The sequence below is a fragment of the Triticum dicoccoides genome, chromosome 2A (assembly GCF_002162155.2).
Source record: "Triticum dicoccoides isolate Atlit2015 ecotype Zavitan chromosome 2A, WEW_v2.0, whole genome shotgun sequence".
NCBI classification, from domain to species: domain Eukaryota; kingdom Viridiplantae; phylum Streptophyta; class Magnoliopsida; order Poales; family Poaceae; genus Triticum; species Triticum dicoccoides.
This window is the reverse complement of record NC_041382.1, coordinates 495,521,881-495,545,729: the sequence shown is the minus strand read 5'-3', so window position 1 is coordinate 495,545,729 and position 23,849 is coordinate 495,521,881.

Below are 23,849 nucleotides of genomic sequence, written 5' to 3'. Positions count from 1 at the left end.
CCATGTGAATATGGAGAAGGAAATCTTCAATCCATACCGCGGGATCTGTTGTTCCATCGCATGATTCGATGTTCACGGGTGTGCGACGCCACTATATCGGGACATATCGTGACGTAGCTCGGATGGAGTCCGTCTGTGGCATTCGGCCCGGGCATGATTAGGCTTGTCACGTCCGAATAGATAGCCGTCGTCGTGTGTCGGCGCAAGCCCCCGCGATCCGTAGATCGATTTGGTATGTCCTGCTCTAATATCCAAGTCCTGCCTAAGGTCATATGTATATGCCCGAGATGTTTTATCCATGCCTTTATAGCGAGGTAGTACGGGCTTGTGTTCGGCTTGGGTTGCCGCTTTGTCCGAACCACGTGGTGGTCGGTCAACCGCATTGTGCACTGATGGCACCGGCTCTAACACCTCATCCTCGAATTGAGGTAGTAATTTGCGCTTCGGGTAACTTTTGGGTGGTCACTCGAGGCCATATTTCTCGGCTGCCAGGACGTTAGTCCATCTATCATTGAGTAGATCTTGATCAGCTTGAAGTGGTTGTTGTTTATTTTTCAGGCTCCTTGTAGTGGCTATTAGCTGACGCTTAAAGCGCTCCTGCTCGAGAGGTTCCTCAGGCATGATAAAATCCTCGTTGTCGAGGCTCACCTCATCCTCGGAGAGTGGAAGATGATTACTGTCCTCTAAGTCTTCGTGCACGGCCTGTTCATCAGGGCTGACTCGCCCATCTTCCCATTCGTCCTGTTCGGAAGTTGGCTCAACGGGGTCTTCATTGTCTCCGGCATCGTCTAGAGTATTTTTTTCTCCTGCACCGGTATTGCTGTTTTTTTCATGGTGTGACTTAGAATGGCGCCACTGTCGTTGGTGCTTTGGCTGTGTCTCAGGGGGTATATCTTCCACTGGGTCTTCTTTGTCATCGCCGTTAACTTCTTTGGGTGTGTCCACCATGTATACGTCGTAGGACAAGGTGGTCGTCCAGCGCCTGGTAAATGGCGGGTTTTGGGCCTGCTCCTCTTCGGCATCGTCGTCCATACCGTCGATGTCTCCGGAGTCGTAGTCGAGCATGTCGGTTAGATCTTTGACAGTGGCTATTAAGTGGGAGGTGGGTGGGAAGCAAAATTCCTCGTCATCAGTCCCCAGTTCAAACCGGATATAATTCGGCTATGAGTCCCCTGCTAAAGAGAGGGTTTTTTTAATGAGTTTAGCACATCGCCTAAAGGTGAGGGCCGGAAGATGTCTACGGAACTGAATTCGACGATCGGCGCCTAGTACGGCTCGGCGGACGCGGATGCACGTAGTTCGGAACCAGTGACCGGAGATGAATCCGGGGGTCCGGTGATGCTGACCCCGCTCGAAGTTGGGTATGTCTGCGGCTCCAACACCGTTGATTCTGCTGCTTTTGTGGCGGGGTTAAGCTTCCCGTCTTCGGATGCCGCAAGCTGCTCCAGATCTAGGGCCAGAGCGCTTACAGGCGCAATCTCCTGGGTATGGTCTGATGACAGATTTAGGTCATGTTAATCGCGATGGTAGGGAGCGGCTGCCATGGGCTCAAATCTGTCGAAGATCAAGTCTCTGTGGATATCAGCGACGTAGTTCAAGCTTCCAAAACTGACCTGATGGCCAGGGGCGTAGTTGTCGATCTGCTCTAGGTGGCCAAGCGAGTTGGCCCGTAGTGCGAAGCCGCCGAATACGAAGATCTGGCCAGGAAGAAAGACATCCCCCTGGGCAGCATTGTTGTAGATGATGGATGGAGCCACCGAACCTTCTGATGATGACACATCGGAACTCTCAATGAAAGCTCCAATGTCGGTGTCAAAACCGGCAGATCTCGTGTAGGGGGTCCCGAGTTGTGCTTCTGAGATTGATGGTAACATGAGATAGGGAACACGATGTTTACCCAGGTTCGGGCCCTCTCTATGGAGGTAATACCCTACTTCCTGCTTGATTGATCTTGATGAATATGAATATTACAAGAGTTGATCTACCTCGAGATCGTAATGGCTAAAACCCTAGAAGTCTAGCCTATGTGATTATGATTGTCTCTGGCTCTACGGACTAAACCGTCTAGTTTATATAGACACCAGATGGGACTAGGGTTATACAAAGTCGGTTACAGAGGAAGGAATCTTCATATCCGAACGCCAAGCTTGCCATCCACGCCAAGGAGAGTCCCATCCGGACAGGGGTGAGAGTCTTTGGTCTTGTATCTTCATAGGCCATCAATCTGGCCCATGTCCAACAGGCCGGACGCCCGAGGACCCCTTAGTCCAGGACTCACTCAGCTGGCGCCCGCCTGGCCCTGGTCGTTATGGCTTGTGTCACAGGAACCTCGCGAGGGGCCCCTTGCCTTGATCTCTCCGCCCCTCGCGAGCCAGCCTGGTGAGGCCGCCCCCGAGGAGGTCTTGCGTCGTCCTCCTCGCGAGGCTTGGCCCCTCACGAGGGTCTTGAGTGTTTGCTGGTTAATATGGGCCGTACAGGGCTGCTGGTGGAGCCAGACCATGGGCCGCATGCACGCAAGTATGTGGACCCCTGTTCCCAGGACGCCGACAGTAGCCCCCGGGCCCAAGGCGCACTCAGAATTGGCTTCGAGAGGAAGCCAAGTGGCAAGTGTGGAGCGCCGCGGGCCCCAACAGCCTGCGACCTCACTTGACTCGCGGCAATTGATTGGACTTGTGTGTCTCCGCTTCCCCTTGTTGCCTCGACAACTGCCCGACAGACAAAAGACTGGTGCAGGTTGTATCTGCCTTCATTACCTTTCATAGTTTTGCTCCAGATCCCCTTTCTTGACCTTCACTTCCAGAGACTCCCAATCTACCCAGATCCTCCTTCGAGCTTGTCGTCAATGGCACCCAATAAAGCCTGGGCTACTCCTTCGTCATCCTGGTACGAGCCTGTGCTCGACGCGTCGAGCGTGTCGGAGAAGAACCTTGCCGCCGTGCGCTTGATGGTGGCGGTGGGTGACGAGAAGAGGAAGACTGTGCTCTGGGTCGGCTCCGCTGAGCCTGAGGCCCCTGGCAGCACTTTCTACCCTTCTTCACGAGTAGCATTGTCGCCGGGTTGGTTCCCCCCTTCTCCGACTTCTTCTACTCTGTCCTAAGTGACTATAAGATCCACACCCTCCATCTTCATCCCAATTCCGTCATTCTCCTATCGATCTTCGCCTTCTACTGTGAGGCGTACGTCGGAGTGATGCCGTCCGTGGCTCTGCTGCACTGCTTTTTATTTCTTCGGCTTAAGGAGGGCCCCAGCTCAGGGTGTGTTGGCTTCGCCGCGGCCAACAAGACCAATGCCATCTCGAAGGCCGGGAAGAAGGCTGATGGCTTTAGGAGCAAGTGGGTCCTGATGGAGGCCAAGCGCGTCCACCCCCGGCTGGTGCTACCGACGAAGATGCATGTGTCCCACGAGGGATGGCTTCGCACGAAGCTCACCGACCCGTGGGCGACGCAGACGCTGGAGAGGATGACTGCCGACCTGAAGCCCGGCGATTCGAGAACAGCGAAGCTAACGGGGGCCATGATCGCCAAAGAATTCATGGCGCAGAGCGTGGCTCCCCTCCAAGAGCGCCTGCGCCCACTTTGGAAACTTGGAGACGAAGGGGATGACCTCCACCTACGCCCGGAGCCCCTTTCCGATGAGGAATTGCGCTCGACTCTTCATTCCTTTGTCGGGGACGACCAAGGGTACCCGTCTGATGGCCTTGTTCCCTTTTCCGCCGCCAGGATGGGGCAGAGGTCGCCACCGCGATGCCTGTCTTTGACGAGCGCGGGCTCGTGCCGCGTGCGCCCACAAACATCCTGGTGGAGACAACTCCGGTGGTCGTGTCTTCCGGCGAGGCTCGGGGGAGGGAGAGGAGGAAGAAGAGGGAGAGGAGGAGCCTGACTTGGAGGCGACCCGCGAAGGGGTGGGGAAACCTCCCCCATGTGCAAGGCCGACATCTTCCGCACCCTGCCTGATGATGATGATGATGAGGCCGATGTCCCCCTTGAAAGGGAGGAGCTGCATACTGCGGGGGGCTCCTCGAGGTCCAAGGTCAGCCCTGGAGGAAGTCACCGGTCAGGATTCCGACGAGAGGAAGGTCGGCGCTGGTCTCCCGAGATGACGCCCCTGTTCTGTTGCTGCCTGAAGCTGCTTCCAACTTGCGTGCCGCCCCTCTTCTGCGCCTAGAGCCCTTGCGCCCGTGCCTCAGGCTGGGAGGCTCTCAGGCTTCAAGCTTTGTAAGTAGAGGGACTGGGCCGCGGTGGACCAGTAAGTATCCGTGTCTTGCCTTGTTCCTGCTTTTGCTGCTGATTCTTGACGCCTTCCGTTGCTTGACTAGGCCGACGCCTGCGGGGAAGAGGAGGAAGGTGGACACAACGGTACTGCTCGGGACCAAATCGCCGGCAGTGGCCGCTCCCTCCTCCGCAGGGAAGGATGGTGGCGGTGGTCGCGCTTCGCCGGCCCGATCTTCCTCACGCAACTTGTGGGAGCGTCCTATGGATTAGGCAGCCCCCATGGCCCCGCTGCACCAAAGGCGTCGGTGTCCGGCTCGGCTGCTGAGGTCCCCAAAGCTCAGGAGCTCTCCGCCTCCCAGGCCATCGTGACGATGTTGCCTCTTCCTTCCTCCGCCGCTCTACTGACCCCGGATTCTTCCGCCTCCCCCAACATCCTGGAGCACGCTCTTTCTGCACTGATCTTGCTGCGGGAGGATCTTCAAGGCACCGACTATCGCCTAGTGGCCGGGCGCCTAGAGCTGATCTCTGGCTGGCTCCACTTCGACGTGGTCGTCCGGGCGGTGCTGAGCCAGGCTGCGGTGGACTCCGAGAAGGACAAGCAGGCCGCCGCCCAAGCTATGGCTGCCCGCGAGGCGGTGATGAAGGATGCCGGAGCCGCCCAAGATCGCTGCCAGCTGCTGGAGGCCGAACTGAAGACCATGCGCAGTGAGCGTGCAAATTAAACTCGGGGCCGCAGGGCGGAGGAGGAGAAGATGAAGGCCCAGGAAGACGCCGTCAGGGGTCGCGACGCCGAGCTAGAGTAGTTGGCGGAGGCGCAGGCTGCGGAGCGCAGCCGGTTGGAGAAGCTAGAGCAGAAATTGGAGGCAGAGAAGGCCGAGCTGGAAGCCAAGGCGCAGGTCCTGGCCGAAGACCGCATAACTTCAAGTCCCTCGAGGAGAGGTCTCGCACGGCACTGCGGTCACTCTACGAGGGCCCCACCCAGCTGCTTCCTTATCTGGTCGAGGCGCTTGAGGAAGTCGTGAGCGGTATCAGCCCCTTGGCAGAGGCAGAAGCCCGCATCCTTTCCTCAGCCGCTATGACGCGCATCTTCTGCCACCTCCATCTTCGCGATCCTGCCGCCCACCTCGACGTGCTGCTAGAGCCTATGGACATCGAGCACTACGCAGCTGCTGCCAAGCCATGAAGGGTCAGGTGGAGGCCCTGCTGAAGAGGTTCCGCGCCTTCGATCTCGCGCCCTCAACTGGCGGTGCTGCTGATCCTGCAACTCTGGCGGGTGGTGCAGGTGAGGGCGACGCCGCTATGGGAGAAGCATCCCTTGCGGGCGACGGCGACGTCTGGGGATGACGAGATGACCTGCTGGTGGCTCCTTTCCTGTTTAGCTCCTGCGATATGCACCATGCCTTGTGGAGGCATTTAAACTTGCGTTTGGTATCGGAAGAACAATATATTTTGTAATATTTTCCTGAAATTTTGCGATTTCCTTCCCATTTGCTTTACGTTCTACGTTGGCAGGGCCCGACCCCGCGCATACCGGAGCCGCCGTTGGGTCGTCCGGATCACCAGGATGAGACAAAGGAGTGAGGGGCTACGTGGCCATTTAGGCTCCTGAGTTGCGATGCTCATGAGTCCCCCTTGACGTTCAAACGACCTTCAAACCTTGGCTCCACTTGGGAGGGCGCGTGACGACCAGGTCCGAGGGACCTGGTAGGTTGGCGTACGCATGGGCGTGACCTGAGCGCGGCCCCCGTGCCCAGTCCCCTCATGCGACTCTCCCGAGGGGAGGTGTTGCGATGAGGCCAGACACTGAGCTCGGAGGCTCACCGAGGTTGATACGGCCATGAGGCCGCCCTCAGTTGTTTATCACCAGCGCGGAGCATAGCGCTTTCACACTTGCACGGGCATAGCCGCTCCTCGGCAGTGTCGACTGCCAGCGCGGAGCATGGTGCTTCCACTGGTGCGTGGCTGAGGGCTCCCTTAGAGTGGACCCCCCAGGGCGTGCACAGCCCCGCCCTAACATGTGGCTTGCACGGCAGGGCTAGACGAGGTGTGTCTGGGCACTCGTGAGCCAGCGCGGGACTCACAAGGCCCTACCTCAAGGCGGGTTGCGCCTGGTCTTGGTTCTTCTTGACTGTGGTGGTCCTGCGAGATGGTTAGTCAACCTGCGATGAACAAATCTCCTGAGGTTATCCCACAAGAAGGCCAAGCACCAACGACCCCAGGAGGTGACGTGAACGGGACCGGCCCACCAGACAAAGCTCAGTCGTTGGATTTATCGACGCTGTAGGGACGGACCCGAGCATAGGCGTCGTGCCTAGCCTTCTTATGCGAAGGACCCTGAAGAAAGACAATCGGCGCGTGGCTCCCGTGGTGGGTGATAATCAAGCAGGTAACGACCATAGATAGCTTATGCATGGAAAGCAAACTAGCTTAGGTAAATGCAAGAACGATACATGCCACTGGGTCGGACCCGAGCGGCCTGGGGATGATGCAGCCAGAGGGGCACCCCCAGCAGGGTATGCTAAAGATGCAAGAGGATACACGCGGCAGGGACAGGCCCATGCGACCTGGGAATAATGCAGCCCGAGGGGTTCTCCCAGCTGAATGAACTTGGAAAATGTCACCTGGTTTTGTTGTCGAAGGAGCGTTGGGGTAGCTGAAGGTGCGCCCTAAAGAAGTCGCACCTCATGAGTCGCCAAGACCCTGAGCCTCGGGAGGCTCTGGGGGCTCAGGTGGCCTCCTGAGGACCGTCTCCATCTCCGCCAGGACCGCGTGGTGCCTGGCCTCCTGGCTTGCCAGGATGCTTCGCAGATTGCGCTGGAAGGCAGCTGCCAAACTCGGCAGGCCAAACAGCATGCAAAACATAACTGAGAGGTGGACCCTCACATCGGCCAGCACGCGAAGACCAGAAGCGCTCCTGAGATGCGGCCCTATTGAGCCCTGGGATGTCGCTGTAGACGCGCAGCTCGCCACCCTCGCTTGGGTGGGGAGCTACACTAGGTGGGCGGCGGTCGCCGCATATCACCCTTGCTTCCTGAAGCTCCTTAGTGGACTTGATGATGAACTTCTAAGCTGTAACACCCTCGATGCGGCTATATCTCCCACGTGTCGAAGCACGACTTAGAGGCATAACCGCATTGAAAGCAATGTCGCAAGTGAGGTAATCTTCACACAACCCATGTAATACATAAGGGAAAAGATACATAGTTGGCTTACAATCGCCACTTCACACAAATACATGAATAAAGCATTACAACATCCAAATACAATCAAGGTCCGACGACGGAACCAAATTAAAAGAAGAACCCCAAATGCGACAAGGTCCCCGATCGACCCCAACTGGGCTCTACTACTGATCAACTAGAACGGAACAACACAAAGGACAAGATCTTCATCGAGCTCCTCCTGAGCTTGGTTGCGTCATCGGTACGGACTCATCGGCACCTGCAAGCTAGTTTTGGAAGTATCTGTGAGTCACGGGGACTCAGCAATCTCGCACCCTCGCGATCAAGACTATTTAAGCTTATGGGTAAGGTAAAAGGTATGAGGTAGAGCTGCAGCAAGCGACTAGCATATATGGTGGCTAACATCCGCAAATGAGAGCGAGAAGAGAAGGCAAAGCACATTCGAGAAAGTATGATCAAGAAGTGATCCTAAAAAACCTACGTCAAGCATAACTCCAACACCATGTTCACTAACCGGACTCCGCCGAAAAGAGACCATCACGGTTACAGACGCGGTTGATGCATTTTAATTAAGGTCAACTTCAGGTTTTCTACAACCAGACGTTAACAAATTCCCATCTGCCCATAACCGCGGGCACGGCTTTCGAAAGTTAAGTCCCTGCAGGGGTGTCCCAACTTGGCCCATGACAAGCTCTCACGGTCAACGAAGGAATAGACCTCCTCCCGAGACATTCCGATCAGACTCGGTATCCCGGTTCTACAAGACATTTAGACAGGGTAAAACTAAACCAGCAACACCACCCAGATGTGCCGACAAATCCCGATAGGAGCTGCACATATCTCATTCTCAGGGCACACCGGATGAGCAAGACGTCGAGTAAGCCAACCCAGAGTTGCCCCTAGTAGCCTCGGACATTGCTCAGTTGGACCAACACTCAGAGGAGCACTGGCCCGGGGAGGGGGTAAAATAATGATGACCCTCAGGAGCGCGACTCCCAAGGGAAAAGAAAAGGCTAGGTGGCAAATGGTAAAACCAATGTTGGGCATTGCTGGAGGACCCTTACTCAAGGCGAACTATCAAGGGGTTCCCATAATATCCCAACCACGTAAGGAACGCAAAATCCGGGAACATAACACCGATATGACGGAAACTAGGGAGGCAAAAGTGGAACAAAACACTGGGCATAAGGCCGAGCCTTCCACCCTTTACCAAGTATATAGATGCACTAATTAAATAAGATATATTGTGATATCCCAACAAGTAAACATGTTCCAACAAGGAACAACATCTCCATGTTCCAACAAGGAACAAACTTCAATCTTCACCTGCAACTAACAACGCTATAAGAGGGGCTGAGCAAAGCGGTAACATAGCCAAACAACGGTTTGCTAGGACAAGGTGGGTTAGAGGCTTGGCTCAACAATATAGGAGGCATGAAGCAAGTGGTAGGTATCGCAGCATAGGCATAGCAAAAGAGCGAGCAACTAGCAAGCAAAGATTGAAGTGATTTCGAGGGTATGATCATCTTGCCTGAAATCCCGCAAGGAAGAAGAACGAGTCCATGAAGAAGACAAACGGACGTAGACGAACGGGTCCTCACAAACGTGATGTTATCAGAACCAACCTGAAGAAGCAAACACCGGAAAGAAGCACACAACATAGTAAACAACCAACACATGAACATGATATGATATGCGGGATGCGGTATGCGATGCATATGCATGATTTGCATAGGAATTCTTGAACCTGGCCTCAAATTGGAAAACCAATTGTGCCACTGGAAAGGTGAGATGAAATCGCTTGAAAACGATATAAAGATCACCAGAATAGGAGTTACGGTTTGGAAATGGCAAGCAATTCAAATATGACCACGTTCTGCGATTTACAGCAAGTAGCCAACTAAATGCAACAAGTTAAACATGCTACAGCACATAAACATGACAACAAAATACATGGCAGGGATCCATTCATGATGCTTAACAAAAGATGAACACTGAGCTACGGCCAATTCATCCATTAACAGGTTCAAACAAGCATGGCAAAAATGCATTTGGCAAACAGATCTCAGACTTAGTGAAATTAACACTTGTCTGGAATTGCAGATCAGGTAGCACACTTTGGAGCATAAAAACTACATGCTACAGGACCTGAACATGGCAAAGTAAAGAATGACATGGAGCTACTCAAAGAGATTAACAAAAGTCCCTTAGTGACCTTGAGCCAAAAGGGATCAGAAAATATAATTGCAAGCATGTGAACATGGCAAAAACATAATCAGTTCTCAGACTTTGTGAAAACTAGAGCATGCTGAAAACAGATATCAAGTAGGCATGTTTACGAGCTCGATGCACTCACTACAGAGCAAGTCATGACAATATAAGAATACACCCATCAAGAATACATAAAATACAAGCTAGACAAGGCAAGAAAAATAACATAGCATGCACGGATCAACTACAACATCATCGGCAAAACCGCTAACAAGTAGACAATCTGCCCAGATTCACGAAATAGCAAAAGTAGAGCCCGATTGACTCAAGCTAGAGTGCTCCATAATTGCAAACAAAGACATGGATGGATAGAGCACTACAAGATTAACAAAACATCCTTACTGATCATCCTCAAAAGAGGCACGGATCACTAGGAAACAACATGAACATATGGCCATATGAGATATACAGATCAAGGATTTAGTGAAAAGGCTAAGTCCCTGAAATCAGCATTACCAAGTGCACCACTTTGCAAGCTTGTGCTAGTCACCACACACATCACAAAAATACATGGGTTGCACCTCTGGATAGATGGCAAAACATATAACAAAACACATGTAGAGCTCATGGGCATATCATGCACACAATAATCATGGCAAAAATGACAAATAGCTAAATAGAGCAGCTGATCTGACAATTATCTCAAGTAGCACTCTTCTAACAGAATTTCGGGCATCAAGATGAACTCAAATGAAAATGATGCAATGAGATGAAATGATGTGCTCTCTGAGACGAACAATTTGATATGCTATATGCCCAAATCGGAGCTACTGATGCAAAGTTACGGCACGATAAACATGGGCATTTGGATCTGAGATCTGCACGGATTCCGAAGCAAGCTCGCCGGAGTTACTATTGTAAGATCCACCGGAGATGGAAGGGGCCGGCCGGATCTGCAGCGCCGGTGGCCAGAGGAGGCGGATGGAGACGTGCGGAGGGGCGGCAGTGCGGCTCCGGTGGCGGAGCCCCGCGAGGGCAACGAGGTGGCGAAGGGCGCGGGTGGCGGCGCGCGGGAGGCGGGCTGCGGGGGCCGGCCTCGGGCCCCGGCGGGCCTGGTGGGCGCGGGACGGTGATGTGGGGCGCCTGGGACAGGTGGCGCCCGTTGATTGGTCGGCGGCGGGCGGATCGGACGTGTCCGGCTTCGTCCGGACATGTCCGGCGGCGGCGAGATCCGACTTTTAGGGTTTAGGAGAGGGGATCCGCGAATTTGGAGGAGGGGGTCTTTATATAGAGGTGGAGGGAGCTAGGAGAGTCCAAATGAGGTGCGGTTTTCGTCCACGCGATCTTGATCGAACGCTCTAGATGATGGAGAGGGTTTTGGTGGGTTTTCAGCCAAATTGGAGGGGTGTTGGGCTGCAACACACACGAGGCCTTTTCGGTCCCTCGGTTAACCGTTGGATTATCAAACGAAGTCCAAATGGTACGACACTTGACAGGCGGTCTACCGGTAGTAAACCAAGGCCGCTTGGCAAGTCTTGGTCGAATCCGGAAATGTTTAACCCCCACACAAGAGAAGAAGGTAGAAATGACCACCAGAGGAGAAGGGAGCGCTGGAATGCAAAACAGACAACGGGGAAAATGCTCGGATGCAAGAGACAAACACGTATGCAAATGAAATGCACATGATGACATGATATGCAATGCATGATACGCAAGCAATGACAGGGCAACAACAGCGAATAACTGGACGACACCTGGCACATCGGTCTCGGGGCGTTACAACACTCCACCACTACGAGAGGATCTCGTCCCGAGATCTAGAATGGCACCGGAGGAACAACGGGAGAGAAGAGAGGAGTGGTAAAACTAAGTTGCTTCTTTGACAAACGAGTGAAACCAAAGAGCCTTGAAAAGGTTAAGCCATATCGAGAAAAGAATACAACGGAGATAAATGGAGTTGAAAGCACTCCGGTAGGAAAGCGGAATAAGGAATTACAAATTCGGACATCACTTCGGATGAAAAGAGATGAAAGACTTGATAAAATGAAAGAGCTTGAGCAAAGGGGCACAACACTCCGGTTAAGAGGATAAGCATGATAAGGACAAGAAGAAGGTTTGAAGAGAGCAGCAACACAATTCCTCCGAGAGAGTAATAGAAGATAGATGATTAAAATAAAGAATGGAGAAGAAAATGCCAACTTCTGTCACAAAGGGTTTGAAAAGGCATCTTTAGGAGAAGGGTCGAACAGAGTTGTTGGAACACCAACAACGAAAAGAATACGCTTGATATGGTCTTATGGAATACATCTCAATTAAGAGGTGACAACCTGCCACTCACGGGAAAAGAATTGGATTGGTATGAACAAATTGGCAAGAAAGTATGTCGCACCGGAAAGGATAAATGAAGAAATTGGATCATTTATAAGCACCATATGACAACAATCCTTAGGGAAGGCTTTAGGTGAAATATAGCCCAAGACAAATCCAACGAATAGGTTGATGGATTTAAAATACCTCATTCTTAACAATGTGTGAATCATGAAGCATGAACTCAAATTATCAAGAATGATGTAAAACCACCTCCAATGATACGGTAGAAAGAAATGCACTCCGGATTGCAAAATGAAGAATGATTGAGCTCCTTAGGAAAAAATGTTGATGAACGCTTCGAGAAGGAAATAAAACCTCGATGAACCACCATGTAGGACATCCATGAGGAACTCCGGTAAACAAAAATGATGATCAAAGCAAGAGAAGTTGAAAACACAAGGTGAAACCTTGTAATGATTTAGAAGGAGCTTCGCGACGAGATAATGCAAAAAAGGTAGGAACTCCGGATAAGAAAGAGCAAACAAACCCGAGAATTTGATGAGCCTCCGGAATACGGAATTAATCACTTGGATGGAACAAGAATAAGAATTACATTAAGCGTATCCTTCACCAATTAAATTGATGACAATCAACGGATTTGGCACACTACTTATTTTCGTAGCAAGGATTAAGAGAGATATAGCGCCAACTTGGGAAGGTCTTATTTGAACCATCGGTAGGATTGACAACGAATAAATTGATAAGGAAGAGAAACCTGGAAGAACCATCGTAAGAAATGAAAATGAACGAATATACTTTAGAGAATTTAGATACAACTGAAACGAAGAGATCACGTGCTGATTAAAGAATATTGAATGATGCACCGGTGAGATTTGGGGAACGAGAGCTGAAAGCTAAGAATGAACAAGTCTTCTGAAATAATGGGCTCCGGATAATCCAACTGAGAAGACTCTTGAATTACTTCGGATGGGTGAAAAGAATTCTCACAATCAAACAATTATGAGAGGATGGTATCAAGCTTGAACCACGAATCTTGAGGAGAGTGGAGCAAGATTGAGAGAAAAATCTTCTTCCGTCTTCAAAATCCGAGAATGACGACGAGAAACACCATCATGAATTATTTAGACCCTTCGGAATGAAGAATGGAAAGGTTGAGCCAACGATGAAAACAATTTGAAAGATCTTGGAGAATTACATTGGACTGATGATAATTCATTCTTACGTCAAACTTTGACAAGAAATTTGAGGATATCTCCGGGAAAATAAGAAGAGTCAGGTAAGATCCTGGGAAAAGACCTGTGGGTTAGGGCCCACTCAAGAGAAACACCTTTGAAATGATTAAAGGAGAGATTGCACCGGTTGAATTAAAAGGCTTGAATGAGATAACAACATCGAAATAGTTTGAACGGATCTTGAATGAAAAGACGAGCCTTCAGAGATATCTTCAGGACTCCGGAACAATAGAATAACGAGCATGGAATGACTGAATATAAGGTGCACCGGCATGAGAAGGCATTTGAAACGAGGAAAAAGGGATATGATCAACACCAAAAGCTTGAATAGAATCCACCGGAGAAGAAAAGATCGAAGAATACAACACTTGAAGCTCCATTAGAATCTTCATGAGAAACACCGGATAAGAATATTTATGGAAAAGAATGGAGAGACTTCATAACCGATAAGATGGATACTTGATTAAGAATTCTGAATCCTCGAAGAAAAAAAGGGTGGGTGGGCGGGAAAAACAAAGGCAACTTGGAGACGGATGAAACAAACACCGTTGAGAAGAAGTGATAATTGATCTTGCGGAAGTTGAAATGGTCGGATCCACTAGAAGAGAAGCACACCGGTTGAAAAAGGATTGACATGACAAACTCGATTATTAAGAAGGATTGGTATTCACATCGGAGTATGAGAACACCATTTAGAGAAGGTATGGAATCAACATTTGACTTCGAAGCAACTCGAATACCACAACTCAAAACCAAACAAAGGATTGGCTTGCAGAATAAGCCGGAACAAACATATGATAGAGATTTCATCTGAAGTTTTCGTGGTGGGGCTTACACGGGCTCGATCGTACAACACCATCATGTACAAGGCAGTGCACATGACATACGAAGTGTCCCCGAATCGGCATAGCCAAGGACTCTTTAAGACACAACGAGACCACTGTAAAAACCGACCGTGGATAGGCGGACCACTAGACGTCGAACCCCAATTTCAAATCATACATCTATTGGAAAGATATCCTAAGAGCTACTTGAATTCCCATCTATGAAACTCCCGAAATTTTCCGGTTATGCAATCAGGTGTTGGGGATACAAGGGAAGCATAATATCTCACCCAAACTAGCAAATCCTACATCCAGTTGTATCCATCCTTCAACACATAACCAAGAAACCTTCGGAAACCGTCTACCTCAACCTTCGAAAAGCATCCGTTATACGAGTTATGGAAATACTCCCGAACTCCCGCCCCAGTACTGGGTGGCGTCGAGGTTATCTCACCAACGAACTGCATAAAAGAGTTTTTCGATGTCGGCGTACTAAACTCAGGTATTCCAGAACTGCAACAATAAAATTATGACGACAACACCTCAGAGCTCAACTCCCCGGGACACTTCCACAAAAGCCCTAACAGGAGGCACCAAGACAATGTTCTCGTCATAAAACCATCGGAACGATTCCAAGATACCCGCGTGATCCTAAATTTTTTTTAGTGAAATTTGACAAGAGAAAAGTCAAAACTCTATGTCAGGATGCCTTACCAGAGCGATGAGGAGACTGGGAAGTAAAAAGAATTCCTAAACTCTCCGATATATAATTCCTAAATGACTCAAAACATTTTTCTAGACACAACTCGGCCGCTAATAACGATCAAGCAATGGGGCTCCTAAGGTCGGGGAAGGCTCTGATTACCAACTTGTAACGCCCTCGATGCGGCTATATCTCCCACATGTCGAAGCACGACTTAGAGGCATAACCGCATTGAAAGCAATGTCGCAAGTGAGGTAATCTTCACACAACCCATGTAATACATAAGGGAAAAGATACATAGTTGGCTTACAATCGCCACTTCACACAAATACATGAATAAGGCATTACAACATCCAAATACAATCAAGGTCCGACGATGGAACCAAATTAAAAGAAGAACCCAAATGCGACAAGGTCCCTGATCGACCCCAACTGGGCTCCACTACTAATCAACTAGAATGGAACAACACAAAGGACAAGATCTTCATCGAGCTCCTCCTGAGCTTGGTTGCGTCATCGGTACGGACTCATCGGCACCTGCAAGCTGGTTTTGGAAGTATCTGTGAGTCACGGGGACTCAGCAATCTCGCACCCTCGCGATCAAGACTATTTAAGCTTATGGGTAAGGTAAAAGGTATGAGGTGGAGCTGCAGCAAGCGACTAGCATATATGGTGGCTAACATCCACAAATGAGAGCGAGAAGAGAAGGCAAAACACGTTCGAGAAAGTATGATCAAGAAGTGATCCTAAAACAACCTACGTCAAGCATAACTCCAACACCGTGTTCACTTGCCAGACTCGACCAGAAAGAGACCATCATGGTTACGCACGCGGTTGATGCATTTTAATTAAGGTCAACTTCAGGTTTTCTACAACCGGACGTTAATAAATTCCCATCTGCCCATAACCGCGGGCACGGCTTTCGAAAGTTCAAGTCCCTGCAGGGGTGTCCCAACTTAGCCCATGACAAGCTCTCACGGTCAACGAAGGAATACACCTCCTCCCGAGACATTCCGATCAGACTCGGTATCCCGGTTCTACAAGACATTTCGACAGGGTAAAACTAAACCAGCAACACCACCCAGATGTGCCGACAAATCCAGATAGGAGCTGCACATATCTCATTCTCAGGGCACATCGGATGAGCAAGACGTCGGGTAAGCCAGCCCAGAGTTGCCCCTGGTAGCCTCGGACATCGCTCAGTTGGACCAACACTCAGAGGAGCACTGACTCGGGGGGTAAAATAATGATGACCCTCAGGAGCGCGACTCCCAAGGGAAAAGAAAAGGCTAGGTGGCAAATGGTAAAACCAATGTTGGTCATTGCTGGAGGAGCTTTACTCAAGGCAAACTATCAAGAGGTACCCATAATAGCCCAACCGCGTAAGGAACGCAAAATCCGGGAACATAACACCGATATGACGGAAACTAGGGCGGCAAGAGTGGAACAAAACACCAGGCATAAGGCCGAGCCTTCCACCCTTTACCAAGTATATAGATGCATTAATTAAATAAGATATATTGTGATATCCCAACAAGTAAACATGTTCCAACAAGGAACAACATCTCCATGTTCCAACAAGGAACAAACTTCAATCTTCACCTGCAACTAACAACGCTATAAGAGGGGCTGAGCAAAGCGGTAACATAGCCAAACAACGGCTTGCTAGGACAAGGTGGGTTAGAGGCTTGGCTCAACAATATAGGAGGCATGAAGCAAGTGGTAGGTATCACAGCATAGGCATAGCAAAAGAGTGAGCAACTAGCAAGCAAAGATAGAAGTGATTTCGAGGTTATGATCATCTTGCCTGAAATCCCACAAGGAACAAGAACGAGTCCATGAAGAAGACAAACAGACGTAGACGAACGAGTCCTCACAAACGCGATGTTATCGGAACCAACCCAAAGAAGCAAACACCAGAAAGAAGCACACAACATAGTAAACAACCAACACATGAACATGATATGATATGCGGGATGCGGTATGCGATGCATATGCATAATTTGCAAAGGAATGCTTGAACCTGGCCTCAACTTGGAAAACCAAGTGTTCCACTGGCAAGGTGAGATGAAATCGCTTGAAAACGATATAAAGATAACCGGAATCGGAGTTACGGTTTGGAAATGGCAAGCAATTCAAATATGACCACGTTCTGCGATTTACAACAAGTAGCCAACTAAATGCAACAAGTTAAACATGCTACAACACTCAAACATGACACCAAAATACATGGAAGGTATCCATTCATGATGCTTAACAAAGGATGAACACTGAGCTACGGCCAATTCATCCATTAACAGGCTCAAACAAGCATGGCAAAAATGCATTTGGCAAACAGATCTCAGACTTGGTGAAATTAACACTTGTCTAGAATTTCAGATCAGGTAGCACACTTTGGAGCATGAAAACTACATGCTACAGTACCTTAACATGGCAAAGTAAATCATGGCATGGAGCTACTCAAAGAGCTTAACAAAAGTCCCTTAGTTACCTTGAGCCAAAAGGGATCAGAAAATACAATTGCAAGCATGTGAACATGGCAAAAACATAATCAGTTCTCAGACTTTATGAAAACTGGAGCATGCTGAAAACAGATATCAAGTAGGCATGTTTACGAGCTCGATGCACTCACTACAGAGCAAGTCATGACAATATAAGCATACACCCATCAAGAATACATAAAATACAAGCTAGACATGGCAAGAAAAATAACATAGCATGCACGGATCAACTACAACATCATCGGCAAAATCGCTAACAAGTAGACAATCTGCCCAGATTCACGAAATAGCAAAAGTAGAGCTCGATTGACTCAAGCTAGGTTGCTCCATAATTGCAAAAGGACATGGATGGATAGAGCACTACAAGATTAACAAAACATCATTACTTATCATCCTCAAAAGAGGCACGGATCACTAGGAAACAACATGAACATATGGCCATATGAGATAAACAGATCAATGATTTAGTGAAAAGGCTAAGTCCCTGAAATCAGCATTACCAAGTGCACCACTTTGCAAGCTTGTGCTAGTCACCACACACATCACAAAAATACATGGGTTGCACCTCTGGATAGATGGCAAAACATATAACAAAACACATGTAGAGCTCATGGGCATATCATGCACACAATAATCATGGCAAAAATGACAAATAGCTAAATGGAGCAGCAGATCTGACAATTATCTCAAGTAGCACTCTTCTAGCAGAATTTGGGGCATCAAGATGAACTCAAATGAAAATGATGCAGTGAGATGAAATGATGTGCTCTCTGAGGCGAACAATTTGATATGCTATATGCCCAAATCGGAGCTACGGATGCAAAGTTACGGCATGATGAACATGGGTATATGGATTAGGGTTTCGGGAGAAAGTCAACCGAGTTATTTTTGGATCTTAGATCTGCACGGATTCCGAAGCAAGCTCGACAGAGTTACTATTGCAAGGTCCGCCGGATATGGAAGGGGCCGGCCGGATCTGCAGTGCCGGTGGCCGGAGGAGGCGGATGGAGATGCGCGGAGGGGCGGCGGTGCGGCTCCGGTGGCGGAGCTCCGCGAGGGCGGCGAGGTGGCGAAGGGCGCGGGTGGCGGCATGCGGGAGGCGGGCCGCGGGGGCCGGCCTCGGGCCCCGGCGGGCCTGGTGGGCGTGGGACGGCGATGTGGGGCACCCGGGACAGGTGGCACCCGTGGATTGGTCAGCGGCGGGCGGATCGGACGTGTCCGGCGGCGGCGAGATCCGATTTTTAGGGTTTAGGAGAGGGGATCCGCGGATTTGGAGGAGGGGGTCTTTATATATAGGTGGAGGGAGCTAGGAGAGTCCAAATGAGGTGCGGTTTTCGGCCACGCGATCGTGATCGAACGCTCTAGATGATGGAGAGGGTTTTGGTGGGTTTTGGGCCAAATTTTGAGGGGTGTTGGGCTGCAACACACACGAGGCCTTTTCGGTCCCTCGGTTAACCGTTGGAGTATCAAACGAAGTCCAAATGGTACGAAACTTGACAGGTGGTCTACCGGTAGTAAACCAAGGCTGCTTGGCAAGTCTCGGTCCAATCCAGAAATATTTAACCCCCACACAAGAGAAGAAGGTAGAAATGACCACCGGAGGAGAACGGAGCGCCGGAATGCAAAACGGACAACGGGGAAAATGCTCGGATGCAAGAGACGAACACGTATGCAAAGAAATGCATATGATGACATGATATGCAATGCACGCGCAAGCAATGACAAGGCAACAACAGAGAATAACTGGACGACACCTGGCACATCGGTCTTGGGGCATTACATAAGCATCGGGCGCTCCTCGCCAGGTGCCATCCTGAGGGAAACATGCTACGAAGCATGCCTCCACATGGTGCCTGAGCACTTCCCTCTTGATGTTGGCCAGGTCCGAGGCCCTCCAGAAGAGAGCCCCCGAGCCCTACCTAAGGAGGGCGCCGGGCGTTCCTTCCTATGCGAGGGAGGAAGGCGCCCCAGGTGCGGGCGCCGATCCTGAGGTGGCACCGCTAGAGGCGCCGCTCCCCTGAGGCCCTGTGTGGAGTAGCTGCTTCTTCTTTTTTGGGTGGCCTCAGGAGGGTACACGCCCTTGCTGTCAGGGTCTTTGATTGCTGCGGCTTGGAAGGCGTGCTCGAGGGAGCACACAGTGTATCCTTCTTTGCAGGGGACTGTGATGATTCCACCGCTTCCTGGCATGTTGAGGACGTTGTAGCCATGGTGGGTCACTGCCATGAATTTGGCTAATGTTGGGTACCTGAGGATGGCATTGTAAGGCAAATGGATGTGGGCGACGTCGAAGTTGACGAGCTCGGTGTGGCAGTTGTCGCGCTGACCGAATGTGACAGGGAGGCGAACTTGCCCTATCGGGGTGGTGGAGCTGTCGCTCACTCCTGAAAGGGCTTAGTAGGCTGCAGCTGATCATAGGGCACTTGAAGGTTGTCGAACGTCTCAATGGACAGGACATTGAGCCCTGCGCCACCGTCGATGAGGGTCTTGGTGACTTGCGCATTGCTGATGATGGGTGAACAGAGCATCGGGAGGACGCCGGCGGTCGCCGCGCACTTGAGTTGGTTCGCCGAGCTGAAGATGATGGTGTACTTGGACCACCTGAGCGGGCGCGTGGCCTCGAGCCTGGGGAGGGCTGCATTCACCTCGCGAGAGAACTGCTTGAAGATGCGCTGGGGAGCCGGGGCCTGAGCACCACCCAAGATGCAAGCGATGGCGCGCGGCTCCTGGAAGCCCCCAGCCCCCCTCGTCATGATGGTGATAGTCGTTCCTTCTTGGTGGTGGCGGCAGTGGAGGAAGTCCGGGAATGTCCTGATGACAGACCTCGCGAGGCTGGTCCCTCCAGGCGTGCTCACGAGGCTGGTCCTGCCAGTGGACCTCACAAGGCTGGTCGCGCCACTCCTGGCGGGCGCTGCGGTAATCCCAACGTCCTCCGCCTCGTCCTCCTCCTTGGTCGTAGCCTCGGTCGTTGCGCTCGGGGCCTCGACCGAAGCGTCCATATCGAATGGCCCTGAGCTCTTGACAATCGTTGGTGTTGTGGCTGCGCACGTTGTGGAAGGCGCAGAATGGACGGCCGCCCTTGGACGACTCGGGGAGGTCCCGGTCGCGCTTTGTGTCTAGCTCTGCCGCAAGTATGGCCACTCCCTTGCGCTTCACGTCCTTGACCTTGGCCTTCTTCTCCTCTGGGTCTGTAGCAGGGAAATCGAGGAGGGAGAGACTCCCCTCCTCAGCTCTTGCACACTTGGTTGCTATGTTGAAAAGCTCCAGAGTCGTGCAAAGCTCCTCATGGATGGAGAGCTCTTGCTTCATCTTGATGTCACGAACGCCATCAAAAAACGCTGAGATGATGGCCTCGTCCGTCACCTTGGGGATCTTGAGGCGCATCCTATTGAAGCACTGGATGTACTTCTGCAGGGTCTCTCCCAGCTGTTGCTTGATGCGGCACAGGTCACCTGCGGCCGGAGGGCGGTCACAAGTGCCCTGGAAGTTGGCAACGAAGCGGTGGCGCATCTCACCCCATGAGGAGATCGAGCCTGGAGGCAGGTTCAGGAGCCACGAGCGAGCGCCATCCTTGAGAACCATGGGAAACCAATTCGCCATGACTTTTTCGTCGCCGTTGCCGCCTCAATGCTCAACTCGTAGAGCTGCAGGAACTCCGCGGGGTCTGGGGTGAAGGCGCGGCAGCCTGTTGTGGCCACCGGGGCCTTTGCAGGGGCGGAGCCTGCCCTTAATGTCCGCACACCGCCACCTCAGGCGGCACGCGGTCTTGGCGTGGTGGTGCTGGGATCATTGGAGCATTTTTCTTGCGGCCGGGGAACCTCTTGGCAGCTTCCTTCTTTGTGCGCGGGCACACGGCGCGGTTGATTACGCCGCGGGACCGCACGTCTTGGGGCGAGGACACTGTCTTGACGGCGAGGAGGCGGTGGCACTAATTGAGCTGCGCGTCTCTTCGCGAGGGCGCCATCTTGATGCGGAGGCGGCGGAGGCGCTCCTTGAGCTACATCGCCCGCAGCAGCGCGGATGCAGTTGCGGAGGCGGCGGTGGGCCAGGCAGCGAGAGGGATGGTGCAGGAGAGCCTCCAGCAGCGCTGACGAGCTCGGTGATGCGGTTCAACCAGTCCTCGTAGAGGTCGTTGACCAGGAGGTAACGCAGGAGCTCGTGTGCCATGAGTAGCGCAGGCTGCGCGTCGGTGGGTGCACGGGGAGTCTGAGACGATGAGCCGACCGGAGTCAGCGATGGTGTGGCGGTTCGGCCGTCCCGCCGCACGGAGGGGTGAAGTGATGTCACCTGCTGCTCGTTTGCTGCTAGGCCGGTAGTGGCGTTGGCAACAGGAGATGGAGAACGACGGGGAGGCCCGCCGACAGGGGCTGTCTGAGCGACATGGGCGGCGAGGGCGGCCCGGCGATCGGCGCAGGCTCGACGTGCATTGGACATGGATGTGGTGGAGCGGTGGAACACGGATCAGCGGAAGGAAAGCGTCAGCGCATCCCTACCTAGCGCGCCAAATGTCAGATTTTGGGTTCCGGCAAAACCCTTGAGGTTCGAACACTGGGGTGCGCACAAAGATCTCTCCTCCCTCTAGCTCACGCCTTTACCGCAATCTCAAGGCTTAGCGTGTTGAACACGCAGAACAAAGGGACACAAGATTTATACTGGTTGGGGCCACCAATGTGGTGTAATAACCTACTCCAGTTTGGTGTGGTGGATTGCCTCTTGGGCTGATGATGAATAGTTACAAGGGAAGAACAACCTCCTGAGGAGTGGTGCTCCTGTGCTTGGTGATTTTGTGTGTGGCCTTGGTGGAGTGGATCCAGTCCAAGATGACATCCTCTTCAACGGTGGTGGCTAGTCCTATATATAGAGGCCCCGGGTCCTCTTCCCAAATATTAGGTGGGAAGGGATCCCTCAATGGCCAATTCGAGGGGGGCAGCTAGTACAAGCTATCCTGACAAAAGATGGTCTTCGCCTGCCAAAGGCTCTGATTGTGACGCTGTCCTGGGCTCCACGGTGACCTCCATCCTGCCGTCCTGCTGGTCTTGGTCTTGTTGCACCGATATGGAAACTTTTGCTTGATGCCTCGGGACTCCGCGCCTGTGCTTGCCTCTTTAGCACCAAAGAGGAAACGAGGACACTGTGCGCGCTGGCGCCCGCCTGGCCCTAGTCGTCATGGCTTGCGTCACAGGAACCTCGCGAGGCGCCCCTTGCCTTGATCTCTCCGCCCCTTGCAAGCCAGCCTAGTGAGGCTGCCCCCGAGGAGGTCTTGTGTCGTCCACCTTGCGAGGCTTGGCCCCTCGCGAGCGTCTTCAGTATTTGCAGGTGAAGATGGGTCGTACAGGGCCGCTGGTGGAGCCACGCCGTGGGCCGCAGGCAGGCAAGTCTGGGGACCCCCATTCCTAGGGCCAGCAATGCAATCGTCTCTAAAGCATAACCCCAAAGTGATGGCGGTAAATCAGTAAGAGACATCATAGATCGCACCATATCCAATAAAAGTACGGCCACAGCGTTCAGACACATCATTACGCTTTGGTGTTCTAGGTGGCGTGAGTTGTGAAACTATTCCACATTGTTTCTGAAGGAAATATGTCCTAGAGGCAATAAAAAAGTTGTTAGTTATATTTCCTTATATCATGATAAATGTTTATTATTCACGCTAGAATTGTATTAACCCTAAACTTAGTACACGTGTTAATACATAGACAAATAGAGTGTCCCTAGTATGCCTCTACTTGACTAACTCGTTAATCAAAGATGGTTAAGTTTCCTAGCCATGGACATGTATTGTCATTTGATGAACGGGATTGTCGGCGTCCTCGGAACAGGGGTACCCAGACTTGCCTGCCTGCGGCCCAGGGCGTGGCTCCACTAGCGGACTGGTACAGCCCATATTCATCAACCAACGCTCAAGATCCTTGCGAGGGGCCAAGCCTCGCGAGGCGGATGACACAAGACCTCCTCAGGGGCAGCCTCACTAGGTTGGCTCGCGACGAGCGGAGAGATCAAGGCAAGGGGCGCCTCATGAAGTTTTCATGACGTGAGCCATGACGACCAAGGCCAGGCGGGCGTCAGCTGGCGCAGAGTGCCAGTTTCCTCTTTGGTGCTAAAGAGGCAGGCGCAGGCGAGAGGAGTCCCGAGGCATCACGCAAAGGTTTCCATATCGGTGCAACGAGACCAAGACCAGCATGACGGCAAGACGGAGGTCACCGCAGAGCACACGACGACGTCCCCACCAAAGCCTTTGGTAGGCGAAGACCACCTTTTGTCAGGATAACTTGTACTCATTGTCCCCCTTCAAATTGGCCGTTGTGGGATCCCTTCCCGCCTAATATTTGGGAAGAGGACCCAGGCCTCTATAAATAGGGCTAGCCACCACCATAGCAGGACAGAGGATTCAGATCATCCTCAACCACACAAGCTCATCGAGCTCAAGAACACCTCACCTCAGGAGGTTGTTCTTCCCTTGTACTTGTTGATCCCCAGCCTACAAGGCAACCCACCACACCACACTGGAGTAGGGTATTACACCGCAACGGTGGCCCGAACCAGTATAAACTCTTGTGTCCCTTGTTCCTCGGGTTCAGCAAACTAGGCTTTTAGATCGTTGCGAGAGTGTGGGCTAGGGGGAGAGATCTTCGTGCACACCCCAGAGCTCAAACCTCA